A 24,221-nucleotide genomic window follows, 5' to 3' on the forward strand; every position below is an offset into this window, starting at 1 on the left:
TATTGTGACAGAGACTGGGACTCCAGGTTAATAAGATTCTAACTGAGTAGCAAGATATTAATTCAGTTGTGATTCTGTGAGAATTCACAGATCCAGTTTCTCTTTTTTAATCTTCCCCTTAACATTTAAAGGAATCTACATGTATGTGTGTGTTCTTAAATGTGGCTTCTGGAACGGATAAAATATGATTTATTAAACAGACATTAATTAAGAAGTTCCCCATACTTTTAGAGTTACAACTAACAACGACTAGATGGCAGCAGCGTATAAGAAATGAACTGACAGCTAGTAAATCTTTGAACATAGAGTGCTAATAAAAATAAATGTAATATGTCAGGCTCACAATTTTTACAATTGAAGTGCTATAAAAGTTCAATGTGCATTGTATTAAAAAAAAATCTTTTTTGATATGCAAATAGACAATAGACATCCAGCAAAAGAAAAATGGGCAAGTGATGTATGCTCTCAAATCTGTAGACGTGCATGGATTTGTCCTGAATCCCTTCAAGAACTAGGGAGCAACAAGGGTATACAGACCTTCTGTAATGCGTAACGTGTCATAACGTAATTGTGTGTAGTACAGTGAGTGAGTGAAAAAACGTGTGTGTGTGTCTGGGACGGACAGGGAGAAAGAGACCGCAAGTGAACAAATGTAAACCTCAAAGGATGATTGGGAATGTCTTGCTGCTTGTCTGCCGAATCTCTGGGATCTCCGTTTTCTTCATTTTCAATAATGTCGCCGTCCATACTACTATGTGCTAACGTTACCGCCATCAAGCCGCAATGATTTGCTGCGAATGAATGCCGTTGAATCTGTCGAGTCGTCTTGTAGTGGAAAGTACCGATATTCGTGTTAAAAATGTAAGGAGTAAAAGTAAAATGTCGGCACAAAAATAAATAGTAAAGTAAAAATATCTGAAAAATCTACTTGAGTACAGTAAGAAAGTATTTGTACTTCGTTACTTCCCATCTCTGACACTTTGACATTGTGATATACATTTAACACCCTTTACTTTAAACACATTCAATCTCAGCACAGTCAGGATTAACACAGTCCATTCATTTTAATTTTAGGGGGAAACTGGAGACTGTAGAGATTTTTCTCCAGGTTTAAAGTCTACCTCATGTCAATGTCACAGATTATGACATTGAGAACCACCATAGTACATCGATGACACGTCAGTGTCTGTATTATTAATGAGGCTGGAGGTTCTTATCCTATGAGAAGACATTTCTCTTTTTCATGACAGCACATGGTGTTTTTCTATGACCGACACTTCAGACTGCAAAATCACGCAGTAGTTTAGAGAGGCGTTCATGGGTCGCAAGTGTTGGTGTCCATGGTGCAAGAGTTTAGGGTGTTGCAGGCTTCCCCCGTGATGCTGTCAGGGCGAGACTCGCTGCGGGCGTTTGGTTGGCCAGAAACTACAGACACAATCAAACTGTGTGTGTGTAACAATCCGTTTTCTGTGGAGAGCTACGAGAATATCTATCTTCTCTGTCACTATCTGTCCTGAAGGGACGTAGATTTGTGATCTACGCAACCGTTTTTTATGACATTTGTATAAGAAAATGATTATATAGATGCATTTATAGTGAATGTATATAAACATCTATACTGTTAAAGGGAAAATACAGATTGTGTTCAATGATTTGGTAGGAATTGAACTGTCCGCTGTAAAATCCTCCAGTTTCTCCCTGATATGTAGTGAGAGCCGGCATGGGCCACTGACAGATGACTGTTGCTCGTCCCTCTCTCTCTCCTGTCTTGCTCTGCCACACACACTCCCTCTCTTCTTCTCACAGCTAGGGGTGTGCCGGTTTCAGAATTGGTGATGACGGTTATGACGTGAGTCAAATGTGACGGTTCGTAACATAACCGCGGGGGGGGGGTTGCGACGTTCGTCTGTTATAGGACAACTTAGTTTGAATAAAAGTAATATTTGTTTAGTGTTCAATGTTGTTATCAATAGAGATACGCGGATGGGGTATTAGTTCATCCGCAACCGCATCACAAAACTCATCATCCGCACCAACGTTTTTTGACCAGATTTCAAAGCTGCACCCGCCCGCCATCCGCTGATTGTTTTGCGGTCTATGGACGATGCAATGCTCTGCTGATGCGCGCCGTAAGAAAGCTCTTGTCTGTTCTAGAAAGGATGCAGCAAAGATATTTAATGCTAATGTATGAGGCATAGGCCTACGCTGAGTTTCATTCATTTACGATGAGATGCGCTCTAGTTCAACTTCACAATGCAATGCAAGTGAACGCGGCACATCGGAGCCTCAATGTCATGGTTATTATATTGTCTCCAATTTGCTTTTTAATTATTAAATACATGCAATTGGTTGACGAATAATTTATTAAAATTAAGATACAATTTGTACAAAACGAAATTCGCTTTAAAGAAAGGATTTCTACAAAGCAAAACTTAATGAAGTGGTAAAAATCATGTCTGACGATTTACAAAACAAAACTTAATGAAGTGGTAAAAACCATGTCTCCCGATTGCAAATGTTCATTGCTAATGTTTATTATTGCAAATGTTTTTCATTTGTTTAATAAATCTCATAATGATGGCACATCACTATATCATAGCTTTTATTTCTATCTCAAATGATTGGCGGTCGGTCAAGGGGTAGCCTACTTGGCAAAGAATCAAATACAGTTGGAAACGACGTAGACCATTAATAACAGACTGTTAACAATTGTTTTTAATTAGTATTTAAACATTCTCTATGATAAAAAATGTTTGTAAAAAATATTTTATTAACACGGTTTTGGCGGTTATAGATTTGTAATGACGGTGTTCAACTATAACCGTCGGTCTCACGGTTATATACTAATCGTCACACCCCTACTCACAGCCGCACACACACATTTAAGAGGATTTTACAGAATGATTGTGAGGTAGACTTGAGCTGAAAGAGGGGGGTTTCATGACTCTTTATTGTTCATTACATTAACCTCTTCTTTTACTATTTTTCTATATATATATATATTTTTTTTTATTATCTTTTATTGGAAAAGCATGTTGAATTTTACATATTGTTGGGCATATGAAGTACATTACATTGCTTTACCATTTTTAACTTTTTAACATAAGAACTACAGAACTCAAGTGCGGGTGGTGGGGAAACCAAATTACATCCATATTATTTATGTTGTTCATTTAAACTTTTAAATCATTGCACAATTAGTAAGAAGCAGCAGTGTTTACAGAAAATCAGATCTAACCGGTTTAACATATTCCGTCCACTTGGACCACATCTTATTGAAAGTGTCCCTCTGCACTTTGAGTGAAAAGGACATGTTTTCCATTATGTAGATCTCGTACACAATGTTTATCCAGTCCTCAGTTGTTGGTGGTTCTGGTTTAAGCCATCTCCTCGTTAAAGCCTTTTTACTTGCTGCCAATAAGATGTACAGAAATTTCTTGTCCTTCGAGTCCAGTTTATCCGATGATATATTACTGAGATATAAGGTATCAAAAGCAAATGGAAAAACAAATGCAAAAATATTCTGTATATGCTCAAGAATTCTGGACCAATACTGAGAGATAACTTTGCAGTCCCAAAAAATGTGGAAATGGTTAGCCCCCCCCCCCCCCAATTGTATCTCGCATATATGTTCCTAACATTCCTCAGTGATTATCAATTTACCCTCTTTTTCCCACTTCTCTTTAACATAATGAGTGTTGTCTTTTTTACACCGCAGGATGCTATTGTATAACCTAGATATAATTTTATTGTGTGCTCCTGAGTTTGTAGCTAATGATATAAATGTACCCACAAATCCGAGGTCATTTAAATTCACTTTCAGTTCCTGATTAAAATAGTGCCTGATCTGAAGATACCTAAAGAAGTCAGAAGAGTCTAGACCATGTTTTCTTTGCAGGGATTCAAAAGATTGGAGTGCCCCCTTGTGGACAAATGAGTGATAATCAGTCAGTCCTTTTAGAATCCAATTCTTAAATCTGTCTTCATGCTGATTCGGGGTAAAATCTGAATCGTATGCACACCATTTTAGGATTTTTGAAGTGTCTTCCAAACCACAAATCTTAATTGCTTCATTCCAAGCTGCTATCATTACATGAGAAATGGGTTTGTCTGATAAATTAGTCTTATTCTGCAGTTTGATATCTGCTAATAAAGCTTCAACTGGTATTGCTTCAATAGTTTTCCCCTCAACGTCCTTCCATCCTGCGGTGTAATATGAAGAACATAAACATATTAATGGTCTTAACTGTGCCGCACAATAATATTCTCGTAGACAAGGGAGACCACGACCTCCTTTATCTTTCTTCAATTGTAAGGTTTTATACTTAACTCTGGATTTTTTCCCTTTCCAAATATATTTTGACAGCATTCTATCCCATTCTACAAATTGTTTTTGAGGTATGAAAATTGGTAAACACTGGAATATGTAGAGCATTCGGGGGAGAATATTTAATCTTATTGAATCAATCCTAGAATGTAAGTCCAAAAAAGGAATGGTATTCCATCTTTGTATATCCGATTTTATTGCTATATTCAGAGGGCCATAATTAGCTTCAAACATTTTAGTGAAGTCTCGGTGCAGTACCACCCCTAAATATCCGATACTGTCTGCCTCCCATTTCCATTTATACCTATCCTTGACTTCTTCTGGAGGGGCATAGTTCAGAGTTAATACCTGTGTTTTATTTACATTAACCTTGTACCCTGAAAAAGAGCCATAGTCTAGTAGTAGTTTAATGATTTTAGGAACAACCTGTGTGGGGTAAGATATAGTTAATAGTAAATCATCAGCAAAAAGCAGAGGTGGGGGCAAGTCACACATGGTCAAGTCCAAGCAAGTCTCAAGTCTTAACTCTCAAGTCACGGTTCAGATAAATCAAGCAAGTCAAGTCAAGTCAAGGGTTCACCCTAAGCAAGTCAAGTCAAGTCAAGGGTTCACCCTAAGCAAGTCAAGTCGAGTCCTGATAAGTTTCAAGTCAAGTCACAGTACTAAAATAAATAGAGGTAAATTTTTTCGATACATATTTATTTTTGCACAGAAAAGATGAACTTGTATACATATATTATGTATCTTATTCATTATACATTTGCTATATGAATCATATGCATATCTGACTGTGCTAACATTAATATCTGAAAATAAAATAAAATTGTGTTGTCTACACAAAACGTTTAGAGTCTAAGGTGTATCGACTCGAGTCTAAGATGTATAATCCAATCTGTCTAATTCAATTTAATTGAAACGGTCTAAAATGTGTTGCATTTACAGAAAATAAGGTTTGCCAAGACAATGGCACTAAGCTGTGAACGATGGGGCCGCATAATAATCCCCCCATGACTGAACACACGCTCGACAGGTGCGCTTGAAGCAGGCACAGCTAATACCCTCATTGCGATTTGGAACAGTGAAGGCATTTTCTCCTTGTTCATTCCCCAAAACAAAAGGCAGTTCTGGCCATCACAATTGTCCAGGTAATGGTTGAGCTGGGCAGCAGGGCTGAAATGAGTGGATTTCTTCTGCTTTTTGTGGTATAAGAACAGCCCAGTTTCATCACCTTTGATTTGCTCTTCTTCATCTCCATGACCTGTCTGTTCCATATTGGTATGCTCTGCCTCCTGGAGAATCAGATCTAAAACATAAAAATGTAAAATTACAAATAAACCTACACAATATTCTAGAGCTGCATGATTCTGGATACATTGAGAATCATGATTATTTTCTAAATAGACAATTATCTAACAATTATTTACAAATATATGTCATGTAATTTACTAAATGTTCTGACAAAATGTTCATTGCTGTAGTCTTTTAAAAAAAAAATAATTTAAAAGATTTTTTAAGCTGTCAGAAACTGAATAAATGATTCGATGTCTCACTCATAAGGGCTTCACGTGTTTCATTACTGGATGAATCAGTGTTTTTGAAGAATCTCTGGAATGAATCATTAAGTGACAGTCCCTGTAACTGACAGAAATTTTATTTGAAGCATCAAATTACTTTAAGTAACTTGAGTAAGTAACTAAGTAAATCGCTACTTTAATATCCAAACTACAAACTTTTATCTCAGTATTTCTGTGATGGTTTGAATGATTGTAACAGTTTTTCAACTGCACAGTATCTGTATTTCAATTTTAATACTTATGCATGATAACTGCTCTCTCTGGGCCAGCAGCAGTGCCAATGCAGAATTTAATGTTTGCTGTGATCATACTTTAAACATTGTCATTTAGGAATGAGATTACTTGGGTGTCAACATTGCAAACTTTTAATAGTTTATTGTGTAGCACTTCCAATTTCTGTAAAAAAAAAAAAAAAAATACTACTAATAATGTAATATTTACAAGTATGGGGTCTCATTCTAAAATTAGCCTATCACTTACTTTTTACTTCCATGGTCAACTGCTCCTTCAGCTTGTCATCAACCAATACATCGTGCTCTATCCACATAACCCCAAAGGCTGGATCAAGAACAGCTGCTTTGACATAAACAGGATCAGAGAATGGCAGGATTCCTTCATTGGTCTCTGGCTGAGACATTTTTACATTGACAAAGCTGCCTTTGAATCTTCTTTGCAGTGATCTTTGAAGACTGTGGATTAGGTTGACCAAGTACTGTGTTCCTTCTTTCTGGTTTTCCAAGTGATTGTTGAGGGAGAGAACACAGGGAATCACAGCACTTATGGTTACAACTTTCTCTCCCTGAGTGAGATCAGTGGCATCAGCAAAGGGCTTCAGGATGCTGACCAGTTCTTTAATCTGAGCCCACTCTCATAGAGTGAAAATAGTCTCTCTGTGCCCTCTAACATCCAAGACCTTGCACAAAGTTTGGTAGTCACAGCTAAGCAAGGACTTCAGCTGTCGGAAAGTCGAATTCCATCGAGTAACAACAGAAGCAGGAACTCCGCGTTGGCCAAATTCCTTCTCAAATTCCTCCTTAAAAGAAGTACTTGTGTGGAGCAGAGAACTGATCCGCGACGCTTTGGCCAGAGCCAAACTGACAGCCCTGGTCTCTTTAAGACCATCACCAACAACCAATTGTAGTGTGTGCGCAAAGCACTGTAGTCTATGCTGACTTTTGGAGGTCAATGTCTCATTCAGCCTCTCCTGCTCATCCACTGGAAGGGCATTCCAAAGTTCTGCATCATCAAGGCAGTCATCATCATCCTCATCTGCTTCAGCTGAACTGGGAAAACATGTGGTGAATGCCTTCTTCATATTTGCTGCATTGTCACAAATTATATGATCAATCTTTTGTTTGATTTTATACTGATCACATATTTGTTCAAATGCTTCACAAATTCTCTCTCCCGTATGTGACCCCTTGAACCGGTTGCAAGCTAGTAGATGAGATTTCAACGTTATAGCATCTGCTGCAGTGTTCATCCAGTGAGCGGTGACGCCAAGGAAGCCTCTCATTCTTCTGTCTGACCAGATGTCCACAGTGACAGACAGATTTTCAACTGTGGCCATTTCACTTATTAGTTTTGATTGTGTCTCAGACGCCACAGTGTCAAGTCTTGAGGTGATGGTTTTGCGGCTCACTGCAGTATATTTTGTGTCCATAATGGAGAGAAAATGAATGAAGTGCTTGTTGTCAGTGATAGACAGGGGCATGTTGCAATTAATGATCAGATCAGATATTATTGCTTCTGTAATGGCTTTTTGTCGAGGGTGGTTGACTGGATATGTAGTAGTCTGGGGCACAATGAACTGTGACATGGGTGGCTGCTGTAGATCGCTGCAGTGTATCTTGGTTTTGAGATATTCATCATATCTGCATGGATAAAAAAAAAAATACAAAACCAATCAGGGAAAACTGTAAACATTAACATTAACTGTAAACATTAAAACAAATTTTCTATGCACAAACATTCTTTACATTTTTTAAAATACTGTAATTTAAGGAAAATCAATTGTAAATATAAATGAATTTATAAGCGTCTTATTTATGAGCGTCTCAGCTGCGTGGCGTGCCCGTTTTTATTTCGGCTCCCATGTTAACAGGTTAGAGCTTGCACACTGCCTGCGTGACTCGCGCGTCTCGGGCGCGGCACGAGCTGCGCGGAAAACGCGTGCATGCTAGAAATAGAACCGACGCCTATATTTCACGCGACACGCAAGCGTGTTGGAAGCGTTTCCGGGGAAAATAGAATAGGAAAAGATGTTTGTATGTCATTTTGACATGAATACATATTAATAAATGACATTTTGATGTTTGAAAGTTTTATTTGGACATAAATGCAGATATAAATGTAATTAAAAAAATATTTATGTTTAACATTAAGTAGGCTATAGGCAGGGCCGGAGTGGGGCCACTTTTCAGCCCGGGAGTTTCAGGCCCAAGACCGGCCCACTTTTTCCATGGTGGAATTCCAAATTAGCACTTTTTCTAAATTGGATAAATGAAGCAACAGTTCAGCTCTTACTATTGTGTAGTTTGTATTAATACCATGGGTTAACAAATAATGTAAAAGTTAAATAATAATTCATTTAGACTTTATAAGAAGCAATTACGACTTTATTTCACACAATTCTGACTTTATATTTCGCAATTCTGACTTTATAACACACAATTGCGACTTTATATCACACAATTCTGACTATATATGTTGCAGTTCTGACTTTATAAGCAATTGCGACTATTTCACACAATTCTGAATTTATAACACACAATTGCGACTTTATATCACACAATTCTGACTATATATCTTGCAGTTCTGACTTAATAAGCAATTGCGACTTTATTTCACGCAGTTCTGACTTTATATCTTGCAATTCTGACTTTATAAGAAGCAATTGCGACTTTATTTCACACAATTCTGAATTTATATTTCGCAATTCTGACTTTATAACACACAATTGCGACTTTATATCACGCAATTCTGACTTTATATCTCGCAATTCTGACTTTATAACACGCAATTGCGACTTTATTTCATGCAATTTTGACTTTATATCTCGCAATTCTGAGAAATAAAGTCAGAATTGCGAGATGTAAACTCGCAAGTGTGAGATAAAAAGTCGCAATTATCTTTTAAAATGTTTTATTCTGTGGCTTAAAAAAAGCTTCCATACCTCCTGGCCTCTTCCTCCCATCCTCCCTGACGCGTTACGGTAGGGCCGGCCCAGCTATCGGTAGGCGCGGGCGGTGCCGCGGTAGCCTACCTGAGAAAACGTTTTTGAAAAGACGGACTATGGACCCAACCAACTCTATAGGAGGGGAGGGGAGAACTCCCTCACATGGTACAACCCATGCAGAGGCTGTGCGCTGGGGTGTCAGAATGCGAAACGTGTGTAGCCTATGTACGTGACATTGAAATGCAAAAAAAAAATAAAAAATTCCTCGACCGGCCCAAAAGTGAAGCGGCCCACCGGGAATTCTCCCGATTCTCCCGATTACCCACTCCAGGCCTGGCTATAGGCCTTCCACAACTCTCTCCCCATATGTTAAATATATCACCAATGAGGCTTATCATGTCACCTAGCAGCAGCAGCGCCGGCGTCAGACCATAGACTCGTCAGACACGTTTCTGGTGTGCAAAGACGTAGAAAACGCCACGCAGCTAGCCGCCATGCAGCTGACACGCAACAGAAACGCCACGCTCACGCCACTGTCATGCAGTATGGTATAAGCGCAATGTTTTTTAGTTTCCACACGCAGTCCACAAACACTTGAAAATGCGCACATTTAATACAGACATCATAGCCTACATGTAATATAGAGTGGCCCGCTCATTTTAAGATGCCCATCAACATTAAAATTCAGGCTAACGTTACGCCACTAGTCAAATTGCGATACATCAATTTATGAGACTAAGAAAAAAACATATGTAACCAAGGCCAAATTATGACAAACAGAAAATATTAATTCATTACATTAGTAATTGTTATAGATCTTAGTGAAACTGACTATAAAGAGATGACTTTCTTACCTTTCCTTGTGGTTCTTGAAATGTCGAATGAAATTAGATGTTGTGGTTGTCGTGTCGGATATTCTTGCGTTGCATATTTTGCATCTGGCAAATCTTTTTTTATTGGCACGGTCCAGTGCAAAGTCCTTATAGCCAAAGGAGACGATTTGTGGAGCTCGACTACTGTCTGCCATGTTTGGCGCGGTTTGAAATGTGCAGCGTTAAAGGTACATACGCTGATTAGTGGTGCTGACGTCACAATAATAATTTTTTTTTTAAATGAATTTTATTGCTGTTTGTTTATTATAAGTTCAAGTCATTGTCGAGTCTTCCACTTCAAGTCAAGTCAAGTCACAAGTAACTTGTTCTCAAGTCAAAGTCAAGTCAAGTCATTTTCATACTTTAACCAAGCAAGTCGCAAGTCCTGAAAATTGTGACTCGAGTCAGACTCGAGTCAAGTCATGTGACTCGAGTCCCCCACCTCTGGCAAAAAGTGCCAATTTTTGCTCCCCTCCTACTGTTCTTACTCCAGTAATGTCCTTTCTCTGCCTGATCCACTGGCTTAAAGGTTCGATAAACAAGGCGAAGAGGAGAGGCGAGATGCAACACCCTTGTCGAGTCCCGCGCTCCAATATGAATGATTCAGTGAGGTCTCCATTAATTTTGATCCTCGCAGTCGGGTTATTGTATAACCCTGAGATAACCTCAATTACAGATTTATCAAAACCAAATTTTTCAAGCACCTTTTATAAAAAGGACCACCTCACTGAATCAAAAGCTTTTTCGGCGTCCAAACTCAAAACTAAGGTCTCTAATTTTTGCTTATCCACCCGCCTCATTATGTGTAAAACCCTCCTAATGTTGTCTTGAGTCTGTCTGTGTTTGATGAAACCTGTCTGATCCTTATGTATTAATCCTGGTAAAATAGTTTCTAATCTTCTTGACATAATAGGCAAGGCAAGGCAAGGCAAGTTTATTTATATAGCACATTTCATACACAGTGGCAATTCAAAGTGCTTTACATAGAAGAAATTAAAATAAGAAAAAGAAATAAGAATAATTAAAACAGTTTAGAAAAATAAAAAATAAAATACAGTACAGTACAAACAGTCGGACGAACATTGGCACAGTGCTCATTCATTAAATGCATAGCTAAACAGATGTGTTTTGAGTCTGGATTTGAATGTGACTATTGTAGGAGCACATCTGATCTCCTCTGGAAGCTGGTTCCAGCTGCGGCTGGCATAATAGCTAAAAGCGGACTCGCCATGCTTTGAGTGAACCCTTGGTATTTCTAGCTGATATGATCCTAGTGATCTGAGTGATCTGTTGGGTTTATATTCAGTGAGCATATCTGCAATGTATTTAGGTCCTAGGCCATTGAATGATTTATATACCAGTAATAATACTTTAAAATCAATCCTAAATTTAACTGGGAGCCAGTGTAAAGACCTTAGGACTGGTGTGATATGTTCATATTTTCTGGTTCTGCTCAGAATCCTGGCGGCAGCGTTCTGTATGAGCTGCAACTGTCTTATGGTCTTTTTGGGAAGGCCAGTGAGGAGTCCATTACAATAATCCACCCTGCTGGTGATGAAAGCATGAACAAGTTTCTCTAAGTCTTGTCTGGAAACAAAGTATCTAATTCTTGCAATATTTTTTAGATGATAGTATGCTGATTTAGTTATTGCTTTGACATGACTACTGAAACTAAGGTCTGACTCTAGTGTCACACCAAGATTCCTGACTTGATTTTTAGTTGTTTGACCCCTAGAGTGAAGGTATGCATTCACCTTGAGAACTTCATCTTTGTTTCCAAATGCAATGACTTCAGTTTTGTCTTTGTTTAACTGAAGAAAGTTTTGACACATCCAACTGTTGACTTCATCGATGCATTGGCACAGGGAGTCAATGGGGCTGTAATCGTTAGGCGATAGGGCTAAGTAGATCTGTGTGTCGTCTGCATAGCTGTGGTAAGCAATTTGGTTCTTTCTCATTATTTGGCTCATTGGGAGCATATACAGGTTGAACAGGAGTGGCGCAAGAATTGAGCCTTGAGGGACTCCGCATGTCATGGATGTCCACTCAGACTTATGGTCTCCTATACTCACATAATAACCTCTCCCATCTAAGTATGACCTGAACCATTTTAAGACTATGCCAGAAAGCCCCACCCAGTTTTCCAGCCTGTCAAGAAGTATGTTATGATCGACAGTGTCAAATGCAGCACTGAGGTCGAGTAGTACCAGCACTGATAATTTGCCTGAATCAGTATTTAAGCGAATATCGTTTATTATCTTTATGAGCGCTGTCTCAGAGCGTAATAGAGGTGAACAACTTATAGTCTATATTCAGAACACTAATTGGGCGATAGTTACTACACTGCAATCTATCCTTTCCTTCTTTTGGGATGATAGAAATTATTGCTTCCCTCCATGATGGTGGGACTATCTTATTTGCCATCACCCAATTAAATGTTTTCAGCAACGTTGGGACCAGAAAAACCTGCATTGTTTTGTACCAATTGTTTTGTACGAATCCATCTGCCCCTGCCATCTTCCCTCCCTTTAATCTTTTTAATTGCTAATTGGATTTCTTCTTTAGTTATTGTAGATAATAACTTTTTATTTTGTTCCTCCGTCACTGTTGGTAACTCAAGTTCAGACAAAAAGATATTGATGTCCTGGTTGTTGTCTATATGAGGTTGAGAATATAATGTCTTATAATAATCCAGAAAGCATTGTTGAATTTTTCCCTGTTCAATTTCTATTTGATCATTTAGGGGATTCTTAATTTTATGAATGGATCTCTCTGCTTGCTGTTTCCTAAGCTTATAAGAAATAAGTTTCAGTGATTTCCCCCCTACCTCATAGTACTGTTGCTTTATAAACATGAGTTTTTTCTGTACCTCTATTGTGTTCAAATCATCTATTTATTTTTTCAATTTTATTATATCCGATTTAATATTACCATTATGAGACCTTAAATGTTGGCGTTGCAGATCTAACAACTTTTCTTCTAAGTGCCAGAGTTTTTGTTGACCTATTTTTTTCAGGTAGGAGGAAATACCAATTATTTTCCTCCTAATCACTACCTTAAGTGCGTCCCATAGTATTCCCGGTGACATATCGTCCTTATCGTTATATTCTAAATACTCCTCTATTTCTTTCTTCAAATGCTCTTTAATATCAGGGTAATTTAGAATGTTTGTGTTCAACCTCCATAGGGTAGATCTATTCCTTCTGTTTAGACAAATATTAGCATAAACTGGGTTGTGATCTGATATAGTACAGGGACCTATTTCACAATTTTTTAACCTAAAGAGATCATTTCTGAACATGAAGATATAGTCTAACCTTGAATAGACATTGTGTGCGCAGGAATAGTGGGTATATTCCCTATCCGTTGAATGGCAATCTCTCCACACATCAACTAATCCTAATTCGTCCATAAGATGTACCATTTTTCCTCCGATATTTCTCGCATCACCTTTCCCGTTCGAAGAATCCAATTTAGCATTTAATGTGAGGTTAAGATCACCACCGCATAGTAAAATTCCCTGACTCCTTGTTGTTGTTAATTCTAGGATCTGTTTATACAAGGACCAATTGCTTCCTGGGGGAATATACACGTTTAAGAGACTCAGAATAATACCATCAATCTTACCAGTTACCATTATATATCTACCCTCCTTATCCTTATATTCTGATAAATGTTCATAATTTAGAGCGCCGTGCACCAGGATCGCCACACCTCTTCGCCTTCCCGAACTGTGAGAAGAATAGAAAACATGTTTAAAACCAAGTTTGTTCAATTTTTCATGCTCGCTATCAGACAGATGTGTTTCTTGCATAAAAACAATCTGAGCTTTATCTCTTTTGAATTTAGATAGGGCTTTCCACCTTTTTACCGGATTATGTAAGCCATTAATATTGATTGATACCATTTTCACTGATCTGCTATTCATCTAAATTATAAGTCAAGTACACACATTTTACTAGGGTCCCTGCACACCCTTGTAAACATTGAACATGAAACACGTGAACAAATGGCATGAAAACAAAAAACAAAACAAAAATCAAACTGAAGTAGTTCTAACTTCCAAGGTAGGGGTCCCTGAAGTGGACCCTGCTTCGCCTTTAACCCTCTGAGGTCTGAGCTGTTTTCTGGGCCCTGGAGGTGTTCTGACATGCTCTGACATTTCTGGTTATTTCTGTTACTTGTGACATTTTCATGGTTAAAGTCTAATTACACTGTATTCAGCACAAACTCTGCTACAATAATATATCAACAGCATGTATGTAAAAGTTTGTAGTTTTGAGATAATGACATTTATGCGTGGTTTGTGAAAATACAAAAAAAAATTCTCACTGAAATAAGGCTATGAAACCCATACTGATTATTTCTTCACAAGACTTTTGAAAATTGTATCACGTAGCCTAGAATATTTGTTCTAAAACTATGTGAAAATCACCCTGATTGCTCATTCAGATAAGACAATATATTGATTTTTAAAATTTTACGACGTGTTTTGTGTGAAAAAGCTTTATGCGAGAGCTCATTAATATGTAAGCTTTTCTCACCTGAGAAAGACAAAGACCCTCCCCTAACGGCCCTATTAGGAGCTATCATTCTGAGCAACCTTGCACAATACTGTAAATGAGGAGATTTAAAAAAAGAATGGCTTTTAAATTGTTTGGATTTATTTACAACACAACATAGTCCAAAGATACACACAACAAATGCCAAAAAAGCACTTATTGAAAACAATGATCCAAAGACAGAGACCTTTGTGCCATTCCTAAAAACATTGTACATACCTTTCATTTCCAAGGTGTTTGATTTTCACTTTACCATGTTCATGTTCACTGAAGTCCTCAGTGGCATCTGGGCCCTGGAAAAAAAAGTGAACATACTGATATCAAGAGAAAGGCCTGCACGATTTTGGGAATAAATTTTAGATTTTTCTGGTTAAAATTGCTTTTTAAAATTCACAGAATACACACACACACACACACAAATGTTTCCAACAATATATAATATAATGAACAGTGAACACCAGGTTTGTTGTGCCTTGTAGGCATAGGCTATGCGCAGTGCTGGATAAAATATGATACATTCAAACGTGATCACGATCCAAAATATGATACATTCAAACGCGATCGCGCTGCAAAATATGATACATTCAAACGCGATCGCGCTGCAAAATATGATACATTCAAACGCGATCACCATCCAAAATATGATACATTCAAACGTGATCACGATCCAAAATATGATACATTCAAACGCGATCGCGCTCAAATATAAAACATTATGGTTACCATATACATATCTACGTTTGAGCAGATATCCACAAACACAGTAACAGTAAACACGGGTCTAAATATTATAATATTCACCATATATCTAGCAACAGTTCAACTGCAATGTGAAATTTATGCAACAATAGCAAACTAATATGTAAGTATATTATTTCTTACCTTATCTTTCTTGTCTTCAAATCGGGTTCTTCTTCTGATGTAAATCCAATGTAAGCTCAGGCACGTCTTTCAAACTCGACGAAAAGTGAAGTGAAGTGTTTTGTTGTTGAGGTAATGAGCGCGATCGCGTTCCATGTGGAGATTTGCATGTGAATTTCTTTTGCGCGAGTGGGCGTGGTAAATTAAAAAATAATTAGGAAGCGTTTGAGAAGCTGGACATCTTGTTGGTTTTATACAAATTACTTAAACAGAGAATATTTGTTTTCGTTTTGAATACGATCATTTAAAAGTACACACTTAAATGTTTATAAAGGTGTATGGCTCATAAATGTGTGACAAGTATTCGCTGAGTTTTGTTTCAGTTTATAGACGTGCTCAAGAAAAAAAAGTTCACCGCGACGGAGAGGCAGAACGCACACCCTGTCTATTTTCTTTATTTTACAAAAGCACAATGTTTTGATTTGATTGTAAGTGGACACATACAAAAGTAGAAATATCACAGATTCTTTTTTTATATTTCTTTTTTCTGTATGACCATAAATGACGAAGAAATTTAAGTTTATAGTGCTACAATGTGGAGAAAATCCAGCAAAACGCGCCCGCGCGTTTGTCGACCTCAGAGGGTTAAAGGCAACTTCTTCATCAGTTAGTGGAGGAGGCCCTTAATGGCTAAGGCCTCACAGAGAAGAGCACCCTCCAAAAAACCTTACTTATCCACTTTTTACACACCATTAAACTAAGTAATAGTTTTGTTTTTTGCTTTTAATTAAAGAGAACAACAAAGTGGGTAAACCTCAATTTCCCAAAGGCGCAGGTGAGGTCCTCTTGAAGGCTCTGAGTTTTTCTTTGTAAACGGGGTCTCGCCTCTTGTTTGTTGCGCTGCTTCCCGCCCCTCTACCAACTCTGGTCCAGGTCAGCTGCTTCAGTTGCTCCAACGCTGTTTCTGGCGATCCGATGACCTTCACCGCATAGCCTCTCCTGGACATATCTACAGTAGCTTCAGCCACTGTGTTGTAAATTTTAGTTTCTTCAGTGTATTTCACCTTCAGCCTAGCTGGAAAGAGAGTCTGAAAGGGGATCTGCTGCTCTTTCAGAATCTTGCGCACTTCTGCATATTCTCTTCGTCTCTTTAGGATGAGAGGAGGATAGTCATGGTCTAAACTTACTTGTTTGCCATTCCATGTGAATCCTTTTTTCTGCCATGCCTTGTGGAGCAAAAGTTCTTTGGTCTTAAAGCTGAGGAATTTCACAATAATCGAGCGCGGGGGTGCATCGTCTGGCGGTGGTGGACCTAGAGAGCGATGCGCCCGTTCAATGCATATGTCAAGCTCGTCATGGGACAGCCCCAAACCGTCACGCAGCAGCTTCTCCACAAAATCACTCATTGTTGGAGAGTCCCGCTCTGCTGTCTCAGGTACACCATAGATGCGGACGTTTTCTCTTCTTGTACGGTTCTCCAAGTCCATTAATTTATCCTCCAACCTTATTTGTAACTTTATTATTTCCGTCATGGCATCCTCCGTGTTCTGAATCCTCTCCTCCGTCTTCTCAATCCGCCCTTCAGCCTCGTCCATTCTCGCGCTCATCATAGACATTTCTTCCTTAATTTCCCCCAAACTCACACTGTTTTCTTGGCGAAAGTCCCTCAATTCCTGAAGTACCACGTCTATGCTAGCCATATCGTTTCACCGAGCAGTAGCAGTCCACCAGTGTACGGCCTTGTGTCGAACAGTGAATCACATTAACGTTAGCAGGGAAGCTAGCGCTATTTTCCAGGTTTAAGCACCCACTATGTTGCTCCGTCAATACGTTAGTTTAGGTGTATTTCGCTTACCCCCTCACTTATCTACCTCCAGGCATTAAATTGCGTTGTCTTAACGGGGTAAAGTTTTAAATTTCATAGGTTTCCTTGGGAGCCCGTTCACAGTGCTGCCATCACGATGACGTTCAAACCGGTAGTCATCTTTCTATATTTTTATGTGATGTATAGTTTTAATTTGTTTTATGTAATTTATGTATCACCTTTTATGTAATCAGTGAAAAAAAATGTCGGATTAAAGTAAAAAAATTAAATTCAAATTTCTATGGTCAGTTGAAACTGATTTTTACATGATTAAATCACAAATTATCACAATCTTTTTGATTAACTTAATTTTTTTTAAACAAAAAATCCAAATAACTACAAACAATGTTGTCACACTGTGGTTTCCTCAGGAACAGACTGAAGATTATAGGTACAAACTCAAACTTTAATAATAGCACTCTGGAACAAGCTGACAGGGAAAACACACATAAACACAACGGAGATCAGACAAAGACTGAAAGAAAGGGTGCATCTTATAAAGCAAACAGAAACGAGATAATTAATCATGCACAGCTGGGAAAAATGAACTCCATGATAGTAATCATAGAAACAAAGGAGTGGCGGAAAAAGAAAAGGAAAACAGGAACCAATCAAAAAAGAAACTGAAAGTCCAAACATGAACTGACACGTTATCTACAACTACACGTGACAGTACCCCGTCCTCCCGAAGACGCTTAACGTGTAATTAAACGCAATGCGTTCGTGTTCTGGGCTCATCTGCTATTCTGTAGGCTACTTATGCTTTATTAACCCTCTGGGGTCTAAGGTGTTTTTGGGGTCCTTGAGATGTTCTGACATGCCCTGACATTTGTGCTTTTTTCAGTTGCTTATAAACATATTAATGGCAAAAATAAAATTACACTCTATTTAGCACAAAAATTACACTCTATTTAGCACAAATAGGGCTACCATAATATGTGAGCAACAAGAATGTACATGTTTGCATTTTTGAGAGAATAATGTTTATGCATGGTTATTGAAAAAACTAAAAACTAAAGTTTCTGAAATAAGGTTTTTTCTTCAAAATGATGTGAAAATCACCCTGCCTTATCATTCACATAACACAATACATTGATTTAAATTTTGCAAAGCACTTTCTGTTTGGAAAGGCAATATTCAAGTGGGCGTCAACGATCCAATGACACCATCATGCAGATTTAGTGGTTCGCACCTGAGGTTTTGGAATATTTATCCTCTCCCCAAATTTGTCACTAATAAAACACAATAAAAATTATTTAAAGAAAAGGCTTATATTTACCTTTTAATAGTTTGTTTACATCTACCTTGTAAATATATTTTTTTATTAAAAAGGTTACAATTACAACAACAATTCAAGTGTAATCTTTCTTTGTAAAAACTAAAGTATACATTTTATCATACATATTTCAAAGTTAAAGATTTGATTGATTATTTGATTATTTTTGACAAAACATACTATATTTAACATATGAGCAAAAATTAGCAAACAAAAGCTTATTTGAGGTGGCAGATATTTTACAGTAAAAATGTATAATCTATCCGAAACTAATCAACGAAATGTTGTCTTTCATATGTCTGTAACTGTAACGATCACCAGCTGGAGTGCCCTTGAGAGCCACCAGAGGGCACTCCACATAGGACTCTCCTATTCACTCACAAACTACAGTTCCCATAACTCACTGCCTGGACTCATCATCACTTATCACTGATCACATTCACCTGTACCTCTTTCACTGATTGCATTCACCTGTCTCATCCTGTTAGTCTGTCTATTTATACCACGTTCATTCATTCACTCACCGGCGAAGTCTTGTTTGTGTCACACTGCATTTCTGAGCATTCTCCTAGTTTTCGTGTTTCTTGGTTCTTGATATCTTGCCCTGTTCCCTGGATTACTCTCTTGCCTCTGGTCCCTTCCTGTTTGTTTGTTTTGTTTGTTTTGACTGCCTGCCTGTGTATGACCCTAGCCTGTAGTTTGGATTACGCCTCTGGATTGCCCCAGCCAATAAAGCTGCATTTGGATCTCCTACTTCGTGTCTCTGAGCAGTTCGTGACAGAGACACGAAGTAGGAGTGCAGTGTGACACAAACAAGACTTCGCCGGTGAGTGAATGAATGAACGTGGTATAAATAGACAGACTAACAGGATGAGACAGGTGAATGCAATCAGTGAAAGAGGTACAGGTGAATGTGATCAGTGATAAGTGATGATGAGTCCAGGCAGTGAGTTATGGGAACTGTAGTTTGTGAGTGAATAGGAGAGTCCTATGTGGAGTGCCCTCTGGTGGCTCTCAAGGGCACTCCAGCTGGTGATCGTTACAGTAACATAGGTCTTTCGTTTTTATTATAAGGAATGTAAATGTTAATTTGCAGTTTAATACGTTGCTTATACAAATACATTTTATTTCAACATATTTCAGTCGAGTTTTACTCAGTATAGCAATACAGTTTGCTAAAAGCGAAACATTCATTCACACACAGAAACGCCTGACTGTAACGTTGTTTTTATGAAATATTAGGGCATATAAATGTTAATTTGCAGTTTAATACGTTGCTTATACAAATAGCCTACATTTTATTTCAACATATTTCAGTCGATTTTTACTTATCTCAGTATAGCAATACAGTTTGCTAAAACATCATCATTCATTCACACACAGAAACGCGATTTAAATTTAAAAAAAAATTCTTTTTGTGAGCTGTGGTGAACAGCGCGCATCTCTGCCGTTCATTCATTCACAAACAGAAACGCGATTCACTTGAGAAGGAAAAAAAAACTTACTTCAGTATTCCTTAGCTCAGTCGGATCCTTGCTCCTCGAAATACCCGCACTTCTGAGGTACATTTTCCATTATTATTATTCCTCACAGCGCTGCGAGACGGTGTAAACAAGTACAATGATCTGATTAAACTTGTGTTTTCTCAAGCTGATATGGGGGCATTCACAGGTTTGCCTGGATTGCCTCAGTAATTTGCGTTTGAATTGCGCGTGCGCTCCGTGGGCGGGGAGCTATTAAAAATAATTAGATGAGATGAGAACGACTGACATCTCGCTCTTTTCTTACAGATTACATGAACTGAGAATATTTGTTTTTTATATAAATTACTTCATTTAAAAGAAGAGAATTCAAGCTTCATGCCTGTGTCTGCATGTCTGTTTGACTGAGTATTCGCTGAGTTATTGTTCATTTTCGGACGTGTTTCAGAATGGACTTAACTGACAGAGAGAAGGCAGAACTCGTTTCGTGTTTATTTTTCTTTATTTGGCAAAAAGCTAGGGATGCACCGATGCATCGGCTGAACATCGGTAACGGCCGATATTTGCCTCGTTAGCTGCCATCGGCCATCGGGAAATAAAAATGACATTCGCCGATGTCACATGGGCGTCAGTTTGGTTTGAAATGTGCTTAGGACAGAGACGCATTCGGAAGTGCATTTTCAGAAGTGCTGGGTACGATGACGCATTTGTTTTTCTCTCTCTCTTTCGCGCAGGTTATGTTTTCAAAAAAAGACGATGTCCTGTAGCTCAGGCACGGCCCCACTTTTCAACAGGCCCACCCAAAACTTAAAAAAAAAAAAAAAAAACGCCAATAAGCTCATAATTTGTGCTAAAATAGTGTTTAGTTTTAAAAACCATTTTAAAAAGCTGGTTATATTTTGATGTTTCTGCGCAAGTTCAGCATACAGCGAGGTTCGGGTTTGTTCCGATCAGAGCTCGTGAGTGGAGAGCGCATTTCTGAATATTCCGCTCCGCTCGCTCAACCCAGATGTCCTGTTGCCTGGTTCGAAAATATGTGGAATAAGGGCTGCTTCCGACTACAAGTTTTTTTCTAGTCAACTAGTAGGCTAGACTAGTTGTTCATTTAAGTCATTCGTGGACAAATCGCCCCTTTATATTAATTTAATTATATAGCCTACAGGATAATGAGCGTTTACGTAATATAGCCGCACTCAAGCGCACGACCGCACGCAAGGTCCGAGTATTGCGTTGCAAACACTATGAGAAAACTCCTTTTCTCGAGAAAAGAACGACCATGGTGTGAAGCAGAAGCAGCCTGGCCAGCGGCGGAGTATGCACGATCCGCGAGTGCTGAAGACGTTCTGCACGGCTTTGATGGGTGCGCAGGAGGACGCATATGGGCGGCGACCGCTTCTTCCAGTGGCGGGAGCTTTTCCCTCAGCGCCGTCAACAGATAGAGCGTTAACTGTACACACCGCCGCCGACTTGAGCTGCAAAGAAGCTCTGGCCGCCCTGTCAAGGACGCTTGTCAAAAAGTACTGGGAAGCTTGACCGCTCTGAATAGTGAGTGAGAGCGTGCGCGCGGCCGGGGCTCTCTCTCTCTCTCTCTGCTTGGCAGAAGAGCGCGTGCGCGCTTAAAATTTCATATTTTGGTATGAACATTCACCCGTGTTTTTTCCCTCATAAATGCGAACACGAAAAATAAAATGAATATTATGTTTTTTTGTTGGGTCAGACAATAATTTCCAAATTTCTCTCTCATATTGCTCCTCATAACAACTGAAAAAGAACTTGTCATAAATAAGGTTATGTCAACCAGAAAGTGACATTAAAGGTTGTTTTTGTTTAATAAATTGGTCTGATTGAATTTGTGCTCATTCTGGATAGTGTGATCAAGAGCCGAAAGACTTGTATGTTTCTGTGGCACAAAAGAAGGAATAAATAACAAAAAGAAAAAAACATCGGCATCGGCCATCGGCCAAGTTGTTATGTTCAACATCGGTATCGGTATCGGCCCAGAATTTCCCAATCGGTGCATCCCTACAAAAAGCACGACACTTTGTTTTTATTGTGAGTATACACAAAAATAATACACATTTAACAGGATCGATTGATGTATGAAACTGGTTTGTAAGATCAAAGTCAACAGAGTATTTGGACTTTCGTTTGAACTAATAGGAAAAAAAAACGAGCAAATCACGCCGGCGTGATTGCCGACCTCAGAGGGTTAATAAGGTGTACAGAATTTGATCTTTTAACATGACTGTCTTATAGTACATTATAGTATAATGTGTATTGGGGGCTGCTTCTTTGCTTCAGCTTTTCAAACGTAGAAGTATGATAAAGACATGATAGGCTATATATATTTTATGTAGATGAAGGCATATTTTGTACATGACTACACATGTCCTTAAAAGGCGTAGAAAATATATCGTTTTAACGACATAATATAGCATCTCATTATTACGAGAAAAGATGTCGTTAAAATGATATATCTCGTTATTACGACATAATTGACTGGAAAAAATATGTATATGGCAGCAATGCACCACGTACAAACTGCCTTGAGATCAGGCTGAACTATTTGGCCGAGACTTCTGAATATATAATACAAATACATAAACAGGCATAATAACATAAAGTTATTCCAGTTGTGGTTAAGAATCAGGCTGGACACACTGGAATGTAGAAGCTAAAAACTGCAGTGTAATGCCACAAAAGACACACAAAAATCTGTTGTGTAAATGTATGACCTCTTTCAAAAAATAAGAGCTTTGACGTGACCATTTTGTCATATTTTTGTATTAATTGAATTAAACCAAAACCTTATTATTTTTATTCAATTAATGTTTTATTGGGAAAAATAAATATTACACAGATATATAAAAAATATGTGTCACTTAAATATTACAGATTAAAAAACAAAAGAAAACGTGCTGAGTTTCAGTTCATTGTGGCGCGCTCCAAAAATCTATAAAGGAAACGGAGACATTCCGTTTGTTTTCATTATTTTACAAAATCTGAATATCTTTTGTAAATTTATAAATTATGTCTTGCTTTTATATGTATGACATAAATTACGGAATAAGAGTTTACTCTCTTGGAAGGAAAAAATCTAGTGGTCGCGCCGCCGCCTCACACACACACAAAAATCTTGAATTGCTAACTTGATATCGCAGCCTGTTCATTATTAAAATAAAATACAGTCAACCAAACATATAAAATGTTACACCACTCAATTTGAATAGTCTGTAATATAATCTGTGTTTAGCGTGACCACCGCCTCACTGTGCTGTTATATGGGAAAGATGATATTTTACGTCAATAATGCCAAGTACAAATCTTAGCCTACATAATAGGCCTAATAGTTTAGCTTGATTCACAAATAATGAAACATTTGGATTAGTGCCGAATGAGAAATGTAGGCTTTTTCACTTTAAATTAATTTGTTTGGCATCTTATTTAGTTTTATTTAAATAAATAAAAACCTGTTTCTCGCCTTGAATATATATCCATAGAAGCAGCCATGGCATAAAAGGGTTAGTTCACCCAAAAATGAAAAATCTGTCAGTAATTACTCACCCTCATGTTTTTCCAACCGCGTAATACCTGCGTTCATCTTCGGAACACAAATTAAGATATTTTTGATGAAATCTGAGTGCTGGATCACTGCTCCATAGGCTGCTAGGTGGCCCAAACTTGCTGGCCCAGAAAAGTTATTAAAGAGATCGTTAATATAGTCCAAGTGACTACAGTGGTTCAATCTTAAGTATATCAAGCGACGAGAATACTTTTTGTGTGCAAAAACAAACAAAAATAACGACTTTATTCCACTATTCATTTCCTTCTCTCTGGGCCTCATAGTGTTTTTGCGCAGCGCGTCTGTGTTACACGTCACCACGTAGGGTCACTATTGGCCGACGCTGGTCATGTGTGTGATGCGTGATGACGTATTACACAGACGCGCAGCGCAAAAACACTACGAGGCCCAGAGAAGGAAATGAATAGTGGAATAAAGTCGTTATTTTTGTTTGTTTTTGCGCACAAAAAGTATTCTCGTCGCTTGATATACTTAAGATTGAACCACTGTAGTCACTTGGACTATATTAACGATCTCTTTAATAACTTTTCTGGGCCAGCAAGTTTGGGCCACCTAGCAGCCTATGGAGAAGTGATCCAGCACTCAGATTTCATCAAAAATATCTTAATTTGTTTTCTGAAGATGAACGAAGGTCTTACGCGGT

General features: G+C 38.2%; 1 protein-coding gene across 2 annotated transcripts in view; it reads left to right on the top strand.

The window, feature by feature from the left end:
• The window catches only part of LOC311083995 (protein NLRC3-like), a 441,701-nt gene that overhangs the window by 389,064 nt on the left and 28,416 nt on the right, over positions 1-24,221 (top strand). The window lies entirely within an intron of this gene.

Source organism: Abramis brama, assembly GCF_963993115.1.
Source record: "Abramis brama genome assembly, chromosome: 5".
Classification (NCBI taxonomy): Eukaryota; Metazoa; Chordata; class Actinopteri; order Cypriniformes; family Leuciscidae; genus Abramis; species Abramis brama.